Here is an 18,297-nt window from a genome sequence, read left to right on the forward strand (position 1 = left end):
AGGACAAGTGCAGAGTCCTGCACTTAGGACGGAAGAATCCCATGCACCGCTACAGACTAGGGACCAAATGGCTCGGCAGCAGTTCTGCAGAAAAGGACCTAGGGGTTACGGTGGACAAGAAACTGGATATGAGTCAACAGCGTGTCGTTGTTGCCAAGAAGGCCAATGGCATTTTGGGATGTATAAGTAGGGGCATTGCCAGCAGATCGAGGGACGTGATCATTCCCCTCTATTCGACATTGGTGAGGCCTCATCTGGAGTACTGTGTCCCGTTTTGGGCCCCACACTACAAGAAGGATGTGGAAAAATTAGAAAGAGTCCAGCAGAGGGCAAAAAAAATGATTAGGGGACTGGAACACATGACTTATGAGGAGAGCTTGAGGGAACTGGGATTGTTTAGTCTGCAGAAGAGAAGAATGAGGGGGGATTTGATAGCTGCTTTCAACTACCTGAAAGGTGGTTCCAAAGAGGATGGATCTAGACTGTTCTCAGTGGTAGCAGATGACAGAACAAGGAGTTATGGTCTCAAGTTGCAGTGGGGGAGGTTTAGGTTGGAGATTAGAAAAAACGTTTTCACTAGGAGGGTGGTGAAACACTGGAATGCATTACCTGGGGAGGTGGTGGAATCTCCTTCCTTAGAAGTTTTTAAGGTCAGGCTTGCCAAAGCCCTGGCTGGGATGATTTAGTTGGGGATTGGTCCTTCTTTGAGCAGGGGGTTGTACTAGATGACCTCCTGAGGTCCCTTCCAACCCTTGTATTCTATGATTCTATGAAGTGAATTGAAAAATACTATTTCTTTTGTTTATCACTTTTATTGTGCAAATATTTGTAATAAAAATAATATAAAGTGAGCAGTGTGCACTTTGTATTCTGTGTTATAATTGAAGTCAATATATTTGAAAATGTAGAACATCCAAAAATATTTAATAAATTTCAATTGGTATTCTATTGTTTAACAATGCGATTAAAACTGTGATTAATCACGATTAATTTTTTTAGTTAATCGCGTGAGTTAACTGCGATTAATCAACAGCCCTAGTAATTAATACTTCAGGGTTTATTCAGTGGAACATAGGTGCAAGTGTATATTTATCTAACCAAAGATATACTTGGTACCAACATAATATGATTAAATTATTGTATTAATTTAAAATATAGAAGTTGAACTGGAATAAGTTTTTTCATGACTCCAATATAGTGTTCACTGTATAACAATTTAATAAAAAAAAACAAGCTAATCTATAAGTGATTAATGATGGAGATAAAGGGATTGGCATGTTCCTCTGTCTTTGTCTGGCATTCTCAATCCATATTAAACAAGTGAAAATGAAAGGCTTCTTTCAAAAAGAGGTTACTCGAATGAATTGGCATACAATTGTACTGTCTATCTTCTCCCTTCCCCTGAGAGGGAAAAGCACCCATATGTCTTTCAGACTGTATTCTTCATAATAGCTTGACTACACATTCCCTTCAGAGAGGAGCAGCTGGAAGGACGGTGAAATAAACAGGGGGCTTAGTTTCAGAAACTTATGATGAGCCCAGATCTGTGGAGAATCAAATGTCAGACCAGCTGCCTCAATATTGGGATTCCTCTGCATCTGTGCTGGCACTCTAGCCATATTCACATTTGCGGCCGCTCTGCACCTTAAGTGCCTGGTAGGAGGAAGTGGTGCTCTGTGTGACAGATGTGACACTTGGAAAGTGTAAGGATGTGGATACTGAAATGTGCCAGACAGGCATGGACTTATGGGACAATAAACATAAAGTGGGTTTCTTGAGGAATCCCTGAAAATTACCCTGTTTATGCAAAATCCAGCCTTTTGAGCCTAAGCTCTGAAGAGAGGACCATTGACTGATTGTTCCCAGAGACTGGAGATCAAAGGTCTTCGCTGTGTATAGTTTTTCTGCACTTTTGTCATCTCCTCTTCCAAACCAAATAAGTGATCCAGGTCAGAACTACCTTTTCTGCAGCTGAGTCAGCCTATTAGAACTGTCCAAAAAAACCTTCACATTTTGAAGAAAATATATTTTGCAAAAAATTGCAAAATATATATTTTGCAATTTTTTTCCCAACCAGATTTGCCTATTAGAAAAGTAGAAATCTGAGGCATTCTGAGGTTTGTAAACTCAAAAAGGCCTTTATATATTCAACTAGGATATATCCATTACTAACTAGACTGAAGAGTCTAAGGTAGGTAGGACACAAGCTTTTGTTGCTAGGATTGTTAAATCCCTTAGGGCTTAAACATGATGAGCAACAAAAATTTGTCCAGTCTACTCTACAACCTTTAATTATTTGACACATGTTAAACATAACTTAAGTTTCACGTATAGACATGTAATGGATGATATACAGATTTATTATAAAGATGAAATAATTTTGCTTAAAATTAATCCCATTCTATTTTAATGTTTTGTTCCACACTTTGTTCTATTACTTAGAAACAACTGAATTAACTTTGCCTAATTTCAAACCCATTCAAACTTTCTGACTTTTGATAAGCTCAACTTAAATGTTGTTGAATTCACAGTCCATTTAGAAGACTCTCTCTGAGAGAATGGAGGGGATAGTCAGGGTAGAAAAAGATGTAATGAAAGGAACTGGGTGAAAACAACAGAGAGTGAGCAAAGTAGGGGGAAAATGAATTGAAAAGGGCAACGGAGCGGGGACACTTGTATTGAGGCTGGCACAGATTAGTGCATGTGGGAATTCTATCCCTAATATATAGCACAGGTTTCATTTTGGTTAGAGTATATTTTATTTTTGAAAAGTTTATTCAACTTTAAGGGCAGGGTTGGGGGGAGGGAATAATCATAAGTTTAATTACAGGAAAAAAGTGTTTTGAACTCTTAAAATAATTTAATGAACCTTCAAATAGTATAAGAGGGTTGCAAAACCTTGAACACCATTATTGTATCCTGTAGCAATGTATTGCATTTTATTGGTGCTATTACGTAAGAATGGTTATGCTGGGTCAGACCAATGGTCCGTCTAGCCCAGTATCCTGTCTTCTGACACTGACCAGTGCCAGATGCTTTGGGGGAATGAACAGAAAAGGGCAATTTATGGAGTGATCCACCCCTGTTGTACAGTCCAGCTTCTGGCAGCAGGAGGTTTAGGGATACTTGGAGCATGAGGTTGTGTCCCTGACCATCTTGACTAATAGCCATTGATAAATTAATGGAGAACAGGTCCAATTCTTTTTAGAACCCAGTTATGATTTTGGCCTTCACAACATTCCATGGTAATGAGTTCTGCAGGTTGACTTGTGTGTTTGTTTTAAACCTGTTGTCTATTAATTTCATTGGGTGGACCCTGGTTTGTGAAGGAGTAAATAACACTGCCTATTCACTTCCTCCACACCATTCATTTTATAGACCTCTATCATACCCCCTCTTGGTCATCTCTTTTCTAAATGGAACAGTCCCTATCTTTTTAATCTCTCCTTGTATGGAAGCTATTTCATACCGCTAAACATTTTTGTTGTCCTTTTCTACCTTTTCCAATTCTGATATATCATTTTTGAGATTAGGTGACCAGAACTGCAACCATTATTCAAGTAATGGGAGTACCATGAATTTATAAAGTGGCATTATGATATTTACTGTCTCATTATCTATCCCTTTCCTCATGGTTCTTAACATTCTGTTCGCTTTTTTGACTGTTGCTGCACACTAAGCATATGTTTTCAGAGAACTCTCCAAAAATCTTCGAGTGGTAACAGCTAACTGGGAGAGAGTGAGAGAGAATTCTAATGTGCATTACTTTGCATTTATCAACACTGAATTTAATCTGCCATTTTGTTACCCAATTTTATGAGATCCATTTGTAAATCTTCATAGTCAGCTTTGGACTTAATTATCTTGAATCATTTTGTATAGCCAGTGAACTTTGTCACCTCACTGTGTACCCCTTTTCCAAATCATTTATGAATATGTTGAACAGCACTGGTCCCAGTGCAGAGGACCCCGCTATTTACCTGTCTCCACTGTAAAAACTGACCATTGTATTCCTACCCTTTGTTTCCTATCTTTTAACCAGTTACTTATCCATGAGAGGACCTTCCCTCTTGTCCCATGACAGCTTACTTTGCTTAAGAGCCTTTGGTGAAGCGTCTTGTCAAAAGCTTTCTGAAAATCCAAGTACATTTTGTATCAAAGGGATCACCCTTGTCCATATCCTTGTTGATACCCTCAAATAATTCTAATAGATTGAGACATGATTTCCCTTTACAAAACTTGTATTGACTCTTTTCCCCCATCAAGTCATATTCATGTATGTGTCTGAATATTCTGTTCTTTTACATTAGTTTCAACCAATTGGCCTGGTACTGAAGTTAGGCCTACCTGCCTGTAACTGCCAGGATCACCTCTGGAGACTTTTTAAAAAATTGGCATTGCATCAGCTATCATCCAGTCATGTGGTACAGTGGCTGATTTGTGTGATGGTTTGCATACCACAATAGTAGTTCTGCAGTGTCAAGTTTGAGTTCCTTCAGAACTCTTGGGTGAATATCATCTGGTCCTGGGGACTTATTACTTTTGGTGTTTTAGTAATCTCACTGTACTGATCATATCCTTTACTTTCTTCTTGACAAATACTGTCTTTTCCTTCATTTTTCCCAGAAAACCAAAAAAACTTCTCAGGGTTCTTGTTCTTTGTCAAAAACACTGAACAAAAATGACCTTCTATACTACTTGTTAAAGATAGCATAGGGTTAAAGGATGACTAACATCTTTCATTTTGCGCTGGGTAATGTATGGAGCTGCACTAGTCCAGGGAGAGTACAGTGAGGCATTTTTCTCCAGGGCGAAGAGTATGGTTCATCGGTTTAGGCAGGGACCTGATTTCAATTCCCCTCACTGTCCCTGAATTGCCATGTGACCCTTGGGCAAGTCACTTGGCCCCTTTATACCTCAATTCCCTATTTGCAAAATGGGGATAATGGCACTTCCCTACCGCATGGGTTTTGAGACAAATTCATTAAAGATTGTGAGGCACTCAGATGCTATAGTAAGAGACAGGGAGGCCAAATTCCCTGCTTGGACTATCCAGCACAAATGAATAGAGCCCTGTGCAGAGACAAATTTATACCCATGGATGCAGATATCCGTGGGACTGCAGCAGTGAAAGGAGCAGAACGTGGGGCTGCTGCTCCCAGGAGCTAGCACCCCGTGCAGCAGCTCCTCTGGCACGGCTATACCGCCCCCAGCCCTTCCATGCAGCTGTCTGCATGACTGCATGTCCTGGAGGAAGAGTTTAATATAATATTTCACAAAGGATATCTTTATTGTTTAACTCTGACTGCAAGCTATTCTGGGATAATGTATAGTGACTACCTTTTAAAAACATTTTCCTTATGTAAGTGAATCTTACTTCAGATTTTTCTCTCCATGTGAACAGCAAATACTGAGTTAACCTTATCTAAGACAAAACTGGCAAGCTTTTTAAACAGCATCCTCTGTGTAAATTTCATATCTCATGTTGTTTTTCTTTAAGTCTTATATCACAAGTAAAAATTATTGGATTCCCTCTTTGTTCCTATCAAAACTATACCACACAAGCTAGTATTAGTTTCACGGGAGATCCAGAATTCACACAGCAGAATAGCTGAAAGTCCAAAATGACACTTTATGGACAGAGCAGCATACTATACTCAGGCTACATGTAATCTGCCAGCACTATTGCTAGGTGAAGTTAATGCACTTAGACTCTCACTTTTTTTTAAAGCAGAAAGAATATGCAAAGTGAGAGTTCATGCTTAAAGGAGTAATAGTTTCCCATGGACATTTTGTGGGTTTGCCAGGAATCAATGTACCACTTTCCCAGCCCTGCCTGGCTCAATGACTGGCCATTCCCCACAAAACCCCCGGAACCTCTGCTATATAATAATGCAGAGGTGTGTCTTCCAGCATTTGGAGGAAGTGAGGATGCAGTTTTTTGAGCTGCACTCCTCCCTTCATGTATTCTGGCCAGATATGGCTGGTAGTTGCGCTCTTCAGTTTGTGCATCTTGGTGGAGGAGATGACTTAGTCCTTTATATTTTGCCACTTAACATACTTTGAGAACATTGGTATCCAAAGCACAGAATTGCTTTGTGAATCAAAGGGGTGTGACAACTAATATTGCTTGGGATAGGAAAAAGTCCTCCATTCCCTAATGAGTGAGGAAGTTTACCCACACCCAGAGTTTTCCAGAGGCTATTCATTTATCACCAAAATAGAACATAAGAGGGCAGGGGGGAAGCTGAATTGAAATTGTGCAAAGATAAGATAGACCGATGAAGTCATGGACCAGGAAGGTATGTTTCTAATTTGCTAGGAAATGTTTTAAATTGTATGTTCATTGAAAAGTGCCTTGTAAATTCACAGTATTACATAAATGAATAACATTTTAAATACAATTTCCCATCATCTCTCTTAGCTATCCAGTCTCCATTGTCGTTGTTCTAGTGTGATTATTTTTGAAGGAAAAGAAGCATATGGGAGGTCTTCCTCTTGAAGTGCTGTATTCAATTTTTTGATTGTCACTAAAATTGTCATAAAAAGTTTACTTCATGTAAACTGCGGCACTCTTGGCCTGTTGCCTTACGGGTCTCTTGACTTCCCATAAAGAATCAGTATAGCCCCGTCTGGTTCTAGAGACAACATGGGCTAATGGAGTGTGGCAAATCCTATGACTTTCCTTTAGCACATCTTATAGAGCAGCAGTCTACAGCTCAAAGGAACTTGGTACACTTCTCAAGTAGTGATGAACATGTAGACTTACACACAGCCACATTCATTTCTCAGGGACACTGGTGGAAGCCTATCTATAAGCCCCATCTTTAAAAAGGAAAATAATTACAGGAAATTACAGACCAGTCAGCTTAACTTCTGTACCTGGAAAGATAATGGAGCAAATAATTAAGCAGTCAATTTGCAAACATCTAGAAGATAATAAGGTGATAAGTAACAGTCGGCATGCATTTGTAAAGAACAAATCATGTCAAACCAACCTGATAGCTTTCTTTGACAGGGTAATAAGTCTTGGGGATGAGGGGAAAGCGGTAGACATGGTATATCTTGACATTAGTAAAAGTTTTTAATACTGTCTCTCATGGCTGTCTCATAAACAAACTAGGGAAATATAACCTAGATGGAGCTACTATAAGGTAGGTGCATAACTGATTGGAAAGCCATTCTCAGAGAGTAGTTATCAGTGGTTCACAGTCATGCTGGAAGGGCATAATGAGTGGGTTCTTGGATACATCAGTTCTGGTGTCTGGTTCTGTTCAATATCTTCATCAGTGATTTAAATAATGGCAGAGAGAGTACACTTAAAGTTTGCAGACGATACCAAGCTGGGAGGAGTAGCAAGAGCTTTGGAGGGTAGGATTATAATTTGAAATGGTCTGAAGTAAATAGGATCAAATTCAATAAGGACAAATGCAAAGTACTCCACTTAGGAAGGAATAATCAGTTGCACACATATAAAATGGAAAATGACTGCCTAAGAAGGCGTACTATGGAAAGAGATCTGGGGTTCATAGTGGACCACAAGCTAAACAGGGGTCAACAGTATAATACTGTTGCAAAAAAAGCAAACATCATTCTGGAATGTATTAGCAGGAGTGCTGTAAGCAAGACATGAGAAGTAATTCTTCCGCTCTACTCCACGCTGATTTGGCCTCCACTGGGGTATTGTGTCCCGTTCTGGGTGCCACATTTCAGGAAAGATGTGGACAAACTGGAGAAAGGCCAGAGAAGAACCAAAAAAAAAAAAAAAAAGATTAAAGGCCAAGAAAACATGACCTATGAGGGAAGATTGAAAAAATTGGGTTTGTTTAGTCTGGAAAAGAGAAGACTGAGGGAGGACGTAACAGTTTTCAAGTATGTAAAAAGCTGTTAGGAGGAGGAGGGAGAAAAATGGCTCCTCTTAACCTCTGAGGATAGGACAAGAAGCAATGGGCTTAAATTGTAGCAAGGGAGGTTTAGGTTGGACATTAAGAAAAACTTCCTAATTGTCAGGGTGGTTAAGCATTGGAATAAATTGCCTAGGGAGGTTGTAGAATCTCTATCATTGGGGATTTTTAAGAGCAGGTTGGACAAACACCTGTCAGGGATGGTCTAGATAATACTTAGTCCTGCCATGAGTGCAGGGGACTGGACTAGATGACCTCTCAAGGTACCTGCGAGTCCTATGATGCTATTGATGTTGCACTGTTTAACCTAACCATACAGGCTCAGTCTCTAACCAAGAAATATGGAACTCTGCTAAATGTGGATGTCTGTTCTGAGTGCCTGCCCCAGTCTGATGATCTCATATGGAACACATGAGAACCAAATATTTTCCATAGACATGAGCTTTGTGAATTCTGGATAGTTTCCTTGCAACTTGCCAATGGCTCAATTGTTTTTTGTATCAGATGGCACACTTAAAGAAGAAAGCATTCTAACCTCCTAGTTTCAAACACAGTTCAGAGGGAAAATATGTGGATCTGACTGAAATGTGATGTGGTAGAAAGGTACGTTTCCTTTATTTTTTGTTTCATAGACAGAAACTGGGTCCATGTGTAGAAAAATAAAATATTCCAAATATGAAGATTTAAGTGTCTAATCCTAGTTATGCTCCACACATACTGTGCACCTAAATAAATAAAAACAAACATTGACAGCCAAATGAGAAGGAACTATGCGATACAGATGTTCCTCAATCCTGATTGTTTTCCTCCAAAACCATGGAGTTCAAATTTTGCAAGTTACAGATGGGCATTCCAGGTGGGGTTTAGGAATTATGTTGCATATTCCATATAGTTGTGTATCCTCCAGTCCATCTCTGACATCTGAACACCATCTCCCATTTGGATTATATGCCCCGTGTGTGTGTATGTACTGTTGCATACAGGTGCCTGAGAAGGCAGTCTTAGGTTACCCAGATTACTGATCTAAATGATAACATTGCTTTTTTTCACTGTTGTATCTATTTTGGGTTTAAAGTAAGAAAGATCAAGAGCCTTTTTCTTCTGAACATACTTATTTTCTCCTGGGTGAGCAAGGCTTTGGAGAAGAAATACCATCAAATATTTGATTCTCAAGCCTTAACAGGTTTAGAGTATTAAACATTCAAACCTTCTTCTGTTTTTTTTTTTTTGGTTTGTTTTTGTTTTCACAAAAACAACCTTTTGGATTTTTTTTCCCAGCAATTCAAGTTCCAACGAGAAATTTCAAAGTCCATGCTTTACTGTTAAAACAAAATTACCAAATGGCTTTCTGCTCACTCAACAGAGAACCCGTTTCAAGCTTGTTCTTATTTTAGCCAGACTCGCTCAGCCATCAGTAATAAATACTCAAGTGGATTTTGCTGAGTGGGACCCTTAAACAGTTCCAAAGGTGGCAATTTGTTAAATATAAAATGTTCATTTGAAATTGACGGATTTTATTTGCAGTAAATATAGTAAAGATAGACAAATTGTGTTGTCTCATTCTAAGGAATTTCAGTTTCTCTCCATGTTGCTAGGCGGAACCTCATTCTTATAGAACAAAAGCCAGATAATCTGGCATATGAATGCTTCCCTCTGAAGATATTTCCTTCTAACATCAGTCATTAATAAACAATTTGGACTAGTGAGGCAAGTAAATGTGGAGAAGTCAAGCTTATATTTCCAAGAACTAAACACAGTCAGTCAATCATACTTCTCTTGTTTGTTTATATCTCTGTAGGACAGACTAACAAAGTTCACTACTGTTCCTTGTTATCACCAGTAGTATTTCTTAAAATAGACTTAAAATAATACCTTAAGAAAATAAAATATTCATTTAGGGATGACTATTGAAAAAGACGTTGGGTTCTACATTATTTAACTTTTGACATTTTTCAAAATCTGAAATGCTTAACACCATGATATCAAAGGGCCAGTCTGTTTAAACTGTTCCATGGGAAAACTGAAGAACTACAATTTTAAAAAAGTAATATTTTTTCTGTTTAACTTACTCTTACACAGTACACAGCTTATGTCATAAATGGTTACAGTGAACATAAATGTAATGCTCCACCCCAGAGGTAACTGGCTGGCATAGAGAATGCCTTCCTCCCAATGTGATTAAGGGATCAGCTGAGATGTTAAGTAAAAGTCCCTCTGTAAAAACTCCTAGGAGGCTAGAGTTGCGGTCCTTGCAGACGGGTGTCTTCAGAGTTTGGTCCCTCCCCTGTTGAGCTTCAAGTTTGCCTTCAGGGTACAGTACTGGGCTTTACTATTTACTGAGCAGGTAATGTTTCTTAAGTGGGCTGTGGAATCATGTTTTATGTTGAATAGTGTGAATTTATTTATGTGGTGAGACCCGTTAATTGAGAGGGGGAGATACAGAAGAGGACATCAAATAAGTCATTGAGTGTTTTGGCAAAAGATGACGAAATGTAGGGCCAGCCACATAGTACTATATATGCAGTTCTGTCAACACTAGAGGACTGCAGTAACTCCAACTCCTCTGCATTTTCTTTCCCTTTGGAGAATGTTAGTGCACAAAAGAAGGGGAGAGGGAAACAGTGAAAGTATGTCTTCTGAGGAGACACACTATTTGTAGAGTGATGGCAGATTACTACATCAGTGTTGGTGGACTGTAGTCCTAGTAACCCCAACTTCATCAGGGAACCATTCAACCTGGAGGATCCATGGGATTTCAAGGCAGCATTCCCAGCCCCTTAAACCAGGGCTTAAACCTTCCAGCCCCTAAGTGGAGAACATTCTTCACACTCCACAAACTTTATCTCCTGGATGGTTCTGGGCACCTTTTTGCCTTTTCATAGGTTGTGATGTGAAAGGAGAATGTTACCTCAAGTATACTTGAGGTAAATTAACTCAAATGTTAGGGTGTTCTTCTATTTTTGCCCTAATTATCAGTCCTGAACAATTACACTCAAGCCCTGTTTGCTATGTCTCATTGCAAAGAGGAAATTGGCAGTGTTTGTGGACATAAAATCATACATTCCCATTTGCTAATAGGGGACTGCATAAATTGACTGCTTCATAACCTTGGTAAATGCAACCCCCCTCCCCCCCAGGCCTGCTTTTTTTGTTTTGTTTTGGGGTTTTTTGGAAGTACAGTAGTACATGCCAAATCCCTCTCCCTTTCCGCCTCCCCCCAATCTATTTCACAGTTGTGATCTACCTGTTTGTGACAGGCTTTTTCACATCAGTTTCCCCCCTCTATTTATGTGCCCATGTCTGTTTCCACAAGAAACAAACACGTGGCCCTGTGGATGAAGAGCTGTGAGTCACAGGGGAAACTAAATTGCATTCTTTGCATGCACAATCATCTATATCTAATAATATTTAGTATTATTTTTCCCATTATTTTGTGCAATTAGTTTGAAGAAAGCAGTACAGAGGTTAAAGTATCTTTCTGTTTAGAATTGAACAAAGAAACATATGGAGTGACCTCAGCTTGTATGAGAAATAAAAAACCTATTTCTAGATCATAAAAACAAGCAGCATGAATAGACAATGTTTGAGAACATTCTCCTTAATACTAAATTCCTTAGAGGAACTCTATTACAGAACTCTTGAGACACTCTGATAAAAGCCAATGCAATGACCCAAGACTGACTTTCTAGTAAGGCCATAGAATGTGTTTTGCCACAGTAGATTTCAGCTTAACTAATACAATTGTCTCCTGATTCCTTAGATCTCTCAGAAGCTGTTGATATGACTTGACTAGAGCTGGGTGATCAAATAGAATCATAGAATACCAGGGTTGGAAGGGACCTCAGGAGGTCATCTCGTCCAACCCCCTGCTCAAAGCAGGGCCAATCCCCAATTTTTGCCCCACATCCCAAATGGCCCTCTCAAGGATTGAACTCACAACCCTGGGTTTAGCAGGCTAATGCTCAAACCACTGAGCTATCCCTCCCCATACTTTTTGGCTGAATATATTCTCAAAAAAGCAAAGTGCAGATTTGGCAATACTGAGATATTTCACACATTGATTTCAGGGGAAACTTTTTGGGGAAAAATCCAAAATGTTTTCTTTTGACACTTTTTGAAATGTTTAGTTTTCAGGCTTGAAATGACTTTGTTTCAAAGTTTTCTTTCCATTTGTTTTAAATGGAAAAATGATGAAAAAATGGTCAAACACATTTTAATTTTGTCAGTGTTTCACTCAACCTGAAATTAAATTTACTCGCCCATTTGTATTTGTGATATCTGCTTGCCTGTGAGATCTTGCCTGAGGTTCTTCCCCTCTAAAACGATTGCTTGTCTTCTCTGAGAGGCTGAGCCCCTATATATCGGGTCCCTACCTGTTCAATTCATTTAAAGCAACTAAGGAGATAAGACATTTTGGGTTGCAGTGTACTTATTGGGTGGATGATACTCAATAAAGAGATTGAAGAATCCAAGTGCAATTAAAGAAATGGAAATATTCTAGGGAAGGATATAGAGATCTTAAAAATAGACTGGCTACAAGGCAATGCACAAGAGGGAAGTGACATATTTAGTAAGGCAAAGAGTTTTTTAAAAATGAGACGTACTTGCTAAATCTGCTGTTGTCGGTGGACTTCTACAACAATGACTGATGATGCCTTTTGCCACCTGTGGATGGCCAGGAAATTGCTGCTGTTCTGTAATCCAGAGTCCTCAGCGGTCATCCATGCCTTTATTACTTCTGGACTGGACTCTTATAATATGGTTGATTTAGGACGGCCCTTAAAGTTCATCCAGAAGCTCCAGCATGTACAGAACACTTTTTCCTCTTGAGTGGTATGAACTGCCTGTGCTCAAGTTTCTTCACAGGCTGTCTGTTTTTCTTCAGGTGCAGTTGATGGTATAAGTGATTAGCGCTAAAACAAGGGGAGACCCATTTATTCTGAGAGTGTCTCTCTGTAACTGATTTACAATGCGGCACTGGGGTAACTCTTGTTGTTGGCTAGTCATTCTAGTCCATATCCTGCACCATGTGTTTCTCAGTTGAGGCTAAAAGAAAAGGAGTACTTGTGGCACCTTAGAGACTAACCAATTTATTTGAGCATAAGCTTTCGTGAGCTACAGCTCACTTCATCGGATGCATACTGTGGAAAGTGTAGAAGATCTTTTATACACACAAAGCATGAAAAAATGTCTCCCCCCACCCCACTCTGCTGCTGGCAATAGCTTACCTAAAGTGATCACCCTCCTTACAATGTGTATGATAATCAAGTTGGGCCATTTACAACACACACTTTGCTTCTCTACAAAAGAAAAAGGACACTAAACTTTCTAAACTACTACATGGCACAAGGGGCCACAGCAATGGTTCCCTCAACGCACCCAGCAATATTGTTAACCTATCCAACTATACTCTCAGCCCAGCAGAAGCAGCTGTCCTATCTTGGGGCCTCTCCTTCTGCCCCTCTACCCCCACGAACATGATACAGTTCTGTGGTGACCTAGAATCCTATTTTCGATGTCTCCGACTCAAGGAATATTTCCAACATACCTCTGAACAACATACTAATCCACAGAGACCTCCCTACCAAGACTACAAAAAGAAGGATTCTAGGTGGACTCCTCCTGAAGGTCAAAACAGCAGACTGGACTTCTACATAGAGTGCTTCCGCCGACGTGCACGGGCTGAAATTGTGGAAAAGCAGCATCACTTGCCCCATAACCTCAGCCGTGCGGAACACAATGCCATCCACAGCCTCAGAAACAACTCTGACATCATAATCAAAAAGGCTGACAAAGGAGGTGCTGTTGTCATCATGAATAGGTGGTAATATGAACAAGAGGCTGCTCAGCAGCTCTCCAATACCACTTTCTACAAGCCATTACCCTCTGATCCCACTGAGAGTTACCAAAAGAAACTACAGCATTTGCTCAAGAAACTCCCTGAAAAAGCACAAGATCAAATCCGCACAGACACACCCCTGGAACCCTGACCTGGGATATTCTATCTACTACCCAAGATCCATAAACCTGGAAATCCTGGGTGCCCTATCATCTCAGGCATTGGCACCCTGACAGCAGGATTGTCTGGCTATGTAGACTCCCTCCTCAGGCCCTACGCTACCAGCACTCCCAGCTACCTTCGAGACACCACTGACTTCCTGAGGAAACTACAATCCATCGGTGATCTTCCTGATAACACCATCCTGGCCACTGTGGATGTAGAAGCCCTCTACACCAACATTCCACACAAAGATGGACTACAAGTCATCAAGAACACTATCCCCGATAATGTCACGGCTAACCTGGTGGCTGAACTTTGTGACTTTGTCCTTACCCATAACTATTTTACATTTGGGGGACAATGTATACCTTCAGATCAGCGGCACTGCTATGGGTACCCGCATGGCCCCACAGTATGCCAACATTTTTATGGCTGACTTAGAACAACGCTTCCTCAGCTCTCATCCCCTAACGCCCCTACTCTACTTGCGCTATATTGATGACATCATCATCATCTGGACCCATGGAAAAGAAGCCCTTGAGGAATTCCACCATGATTTCAACAATTTCCATCCCACCATCAACCTCAGCCTGGTCCAGTACACACAAGAGATCCACTTCCTGGACACTACAGTGCTAATAAACGATGGTCACATAAACGCCACCCTACACCGGAAACCTACTGACCGCTATTCCTACCTACATGCCTCCAGCTTTCACCCTGACCACACCACACGATCCATCGTCTACAGCCAAGCTCTGCGATACAACCGCATTTGCTCCAACCCCTCAGACAGAGACAAACACCTACAAGATCTCTATCAAGCATTCTTACAACTACAATACCCACCTGCGGAAGTGAAGAAACAGATTGATAGAGCCAGAAGAGTTCCCAGAAGTCACCTACTACAGGACAGGCCTAACAAAGAAAATAACAGAATGCCACTAGCCGTCACCTTCAGCCCCCAACTAAAACCCCTCCAACGCATTATTAAGGATGTACAACCTATCTTGAAGGATGACCCAACACTCTCACAAATCCTGGGAGACAGGCCAGTCCTTGCCTACAGACAGCCCCCCAACCTGAAGCAAATACTCACCAGCAACCACATACCACACAACAGAACCACTAACCCAGGAACCTATCCTTGCAACAAAGCCCGTTGCCAACTGTGTCCACATATCTATTCAGGCGACACCATCACAGGGCCTAATAACATCAGCCACACTATCAGAGGCTCGTTCACCTGCACATCCACCAATGTGGTATATGCCATCATGTGCCAGCAATGCCCCTCTGCCATGTACATTGGTCAAACTGGACAGTCTCTACGTCAAAGAATAAATGGACACAAATCAGATGTCAAGAATTATAACATTCATAAACCAGTCGGAGAACACTTCAATCTCTCTGGTCACGCGATTACAGACATGAAAGTTGCGATATTACAAAAAAAAAAACTTCAAATCCAGACTCCAGCGAGAAACTGTTGAATTGGAATTCATTTGCAAATTGGATACAATTAACTTAGGCTTGAATAGAGACTGGGAGTGGCTAAGTCATTATGCAAGGTAACCTATTTCCCCTTGTTTTTTCCTACCACTCCCGCCCCGCCCCCCCCAGACGTTCTTGTTAAACCCTGGATTTGTGCTGGAAATGGCCCAACTTGATTATCATACACACTGTAAGGAGAGTGATCACTTTAGATAAGCTATTGCCAGCAGGAGAGTGGGGTGGGGGGAGGTATTTTTTCATGCTTTGTGTGTATATAAAAAGATCTTCTACACTTTCCACAGTATGCATCTGATGAAGTGAGCTGTAGCTCACGAAAGCTTATGCTCAAATAAATTGGTTAGTCTCTAAGGTGCCACAAGTACTCCTTTTCTTTTTGCGAATACAGACTAACGTGACTGTTACTCTGAAACCTGTCAGTTGAGGCTGTTGCCTGTGGGGATTCACTCCTTTTGTTAGCACATCAGAGCCAAAGTCCAGTGACCTTCAGGAAGGGCTGTCTTCAGTGCTTAACTAATTGTTTGACTTCATAGTTTTGGTGAATGATGTAATTATCTTATGTGGTCACTTCTGTAATTCACTCCCTAGTTGTCACATAAATGGAACCTACAGAAATTAGCTCATACTTATTATTCCAAAATTAAAAGGTATTGCCATCTTCTGTGACCTGTCAGTCTCCTCTGACACAATCAGCCATGTTCACTCTGAAATTTTGTCCTCCCTTGGCTTTCATGACTTTGTCATCTTCTGGTTCTCTTCCTACTTCTTTAATTGCTCCTTCAGAGAATTTTCCTCAAAACTCTCTCCTTTGCCATAATGCCTACCGGAAAAAAAACCTCTTGACAATGGTTAGGCTTCTGGTGTGATAATACAATTTCCGATCATGCTGGCCACATAAGGTGATCAGATGTCCCGATTTTATAGGGACAGTCCTGATTTTTGGGTCTGTTTCTTATATAGGCTCCTATTATCCCCCCGACGCCCCGTCCCAATTTTTCATACTTGCTGTCTGGTCACCCTATGGCCACATGCCAGTGTACACTGTTTCCATGTACACCCCCATCTGTCTGTGTGTATCTCTTATCTGATACTTTAGATTATAAATTCTTTGGGGCAGGGTCAGTCTTTTTGTTCTCTTATATCACGCCTCGTATGATGGGGTCCCAGTCCATGACTAGGGCTCCTTGGTGCTTTGGTAATACTAATAACTATTATGAGTACAGTGAGCATGCTTGACAGTGTTCAAAGCATAGATGAAGTCTCTCTCTCTCTCTCTCTCTCTGCACCTCATGAAACTTCTAATCTAGATTAGACAGACGACCTTTCAGACACTTAATCGAAAAAGTGGCCAATCAGAGATCAGACTTTAACTTGTTGAGAAAGCACAGTTTTGTTTTGTTTTAGTTGGAGAAGGAAAAGCATTCTGATGTAGCCTCGATAAAGTAATGTATCTGTAGGGAATAGACCTAAACCCACATAATCCAGTTCCAAAAGGACACTTAACATGATTTTTTTTAATTTTCTTTTTTTTTTTTGGTTGTATTCTTAACTTAATTATTTGGTCTGTGTTGTAGCTTTGTTCCTTCACTAATAGCTTAAAACAAATTGTATGTAGTGGAGTTTACTACTACTCCTCCATTCAGGTTTTTTGTTTTTTTTTGGAAGTCTGCTCGTGTATTTACAATAATGGACTCTGGAGTTGAGAGCTAGAACAGGGCAGCATGGTAACTTTGATATCTTACTGACTCTGGGAACTTTGCTAATAGGACTCTCTGGAAGGGTTACAGTTTAATCCAGTAAATGTCACCAATTTTCCCACTCAAACATTCGCAATAACCATACACACTGATGGGAAAAACAATTATTTAATACTCCTATTTATAGCAGCTAAAAACTTTAAAACAGCAGTTGTTGACAACTGGTGCTGTCAGTTCTATCTAATAGTTAATTTGTAATTATAGCTATTAAATGTTAGAAATTTTGCCCTAAGTCTGTTATGAATCTTAACTTTTACAGTTATTTTATTTTGAATAAAACAAAATTAGAATCTGAGGGACTTATTACTTTTTTGGGTAATGCGATAGTAAAACAGTGGAAAAAAGTGAAAAAATAAACAACATATAATCAACTATTGCTATTATAGTTGAAACAACAGGCTACTAAAATTGGATTTTTCTAACCCTCTTCTTTTAATCATTCATATTTTATCAAATAGAAGACAAACATAAACATTGCCTCTTGGACATATTCTCTGTGAACAATTTTCTGTTTGAAAATTCATCTCAAAGGTAATGTTTTTTCTCCTTTCATCACACATCTTTCTAAAAACTCAGTGTTTTAAGAAAAAAGAAAAAAATATGTACTTTAAATAGCTTCCTGCAGTGCCAATAAAGTTTAAAAAAAAAACAGATAATGAAATGGAAAAGTCTCCTCCTAACAAATTAAGTTAAAATGTGTTTTTAAATGCTATTTTTCAGAGAATTAAGAAAAGCAAACTAGAAAAACATGAGTTCTGCCAGCTGGCTACATGGAAACTAGCTCAGAGTAATCCTGACTTACTGCTGCAAGGCTGATACAACGTGTTCTGATACATCAACGCGGAGGCAGAGTGCTTCTCGGTTGCTTTTGGACCTAGGCTGTGAAAATTTTAAGCATTTCACAGAGATTCATCTTTCAACTTAGAATAAATAAATACTCCAAATCTGTGGAGCATGACTGGCTTTGAATCCAAACCAAGAAAATAGGTTAACCGGCACTCAAAATCTCTTATCAGCTCTACCCTTCCCCCTGTAGTGCTGCAGGGGAATTGACTGGGCGCGGGGGAGGGAGTGTCTCCTTTATCCCTGGCAGAGATTCCCATTGTCTGGGACTCCGCGTGTC

General features: G+C 40.0%; 1 long non-coding RNA gene across 1 annotated transcript in view; it reads left to right on the forward strand.

Moving 5' to 3' along the window:
* Positions 1-18,064, forward strand: part of LOC122464096 — a 48,132-nt gene extending 30,068 nt beyond the window's left edge. Inside the window, exons 2-3 of the long non-coding RNA XR_006287972.1 lie at positions 8,409-8,507; positions 17,895-18,064. This is a non-coding gene — a long non-coding RNA (uncharacterized LOC122464096). The remainder of the gene's footprint in view (positions 1-8,408; positions 8,508-17,894) is intronic.
* The last annotated feature ends 233 nt before the right edge of the window (positions 18,065-18,297 follow it).

This window comes from Chelonia mydas, chromosome 1, assembly GCF_015237465.2.
Source record: "Chelonia mydas isolate rCheMyd1 chromosome 1, rCheMyd1.pri.v2, whole genome shotgun sequence".
Classification (NCBI taxonomy): Eukaryota; Metazoa; Chordata; order Testudines; family Cheloniidae; genus Chelonia; species Chelonia mydas.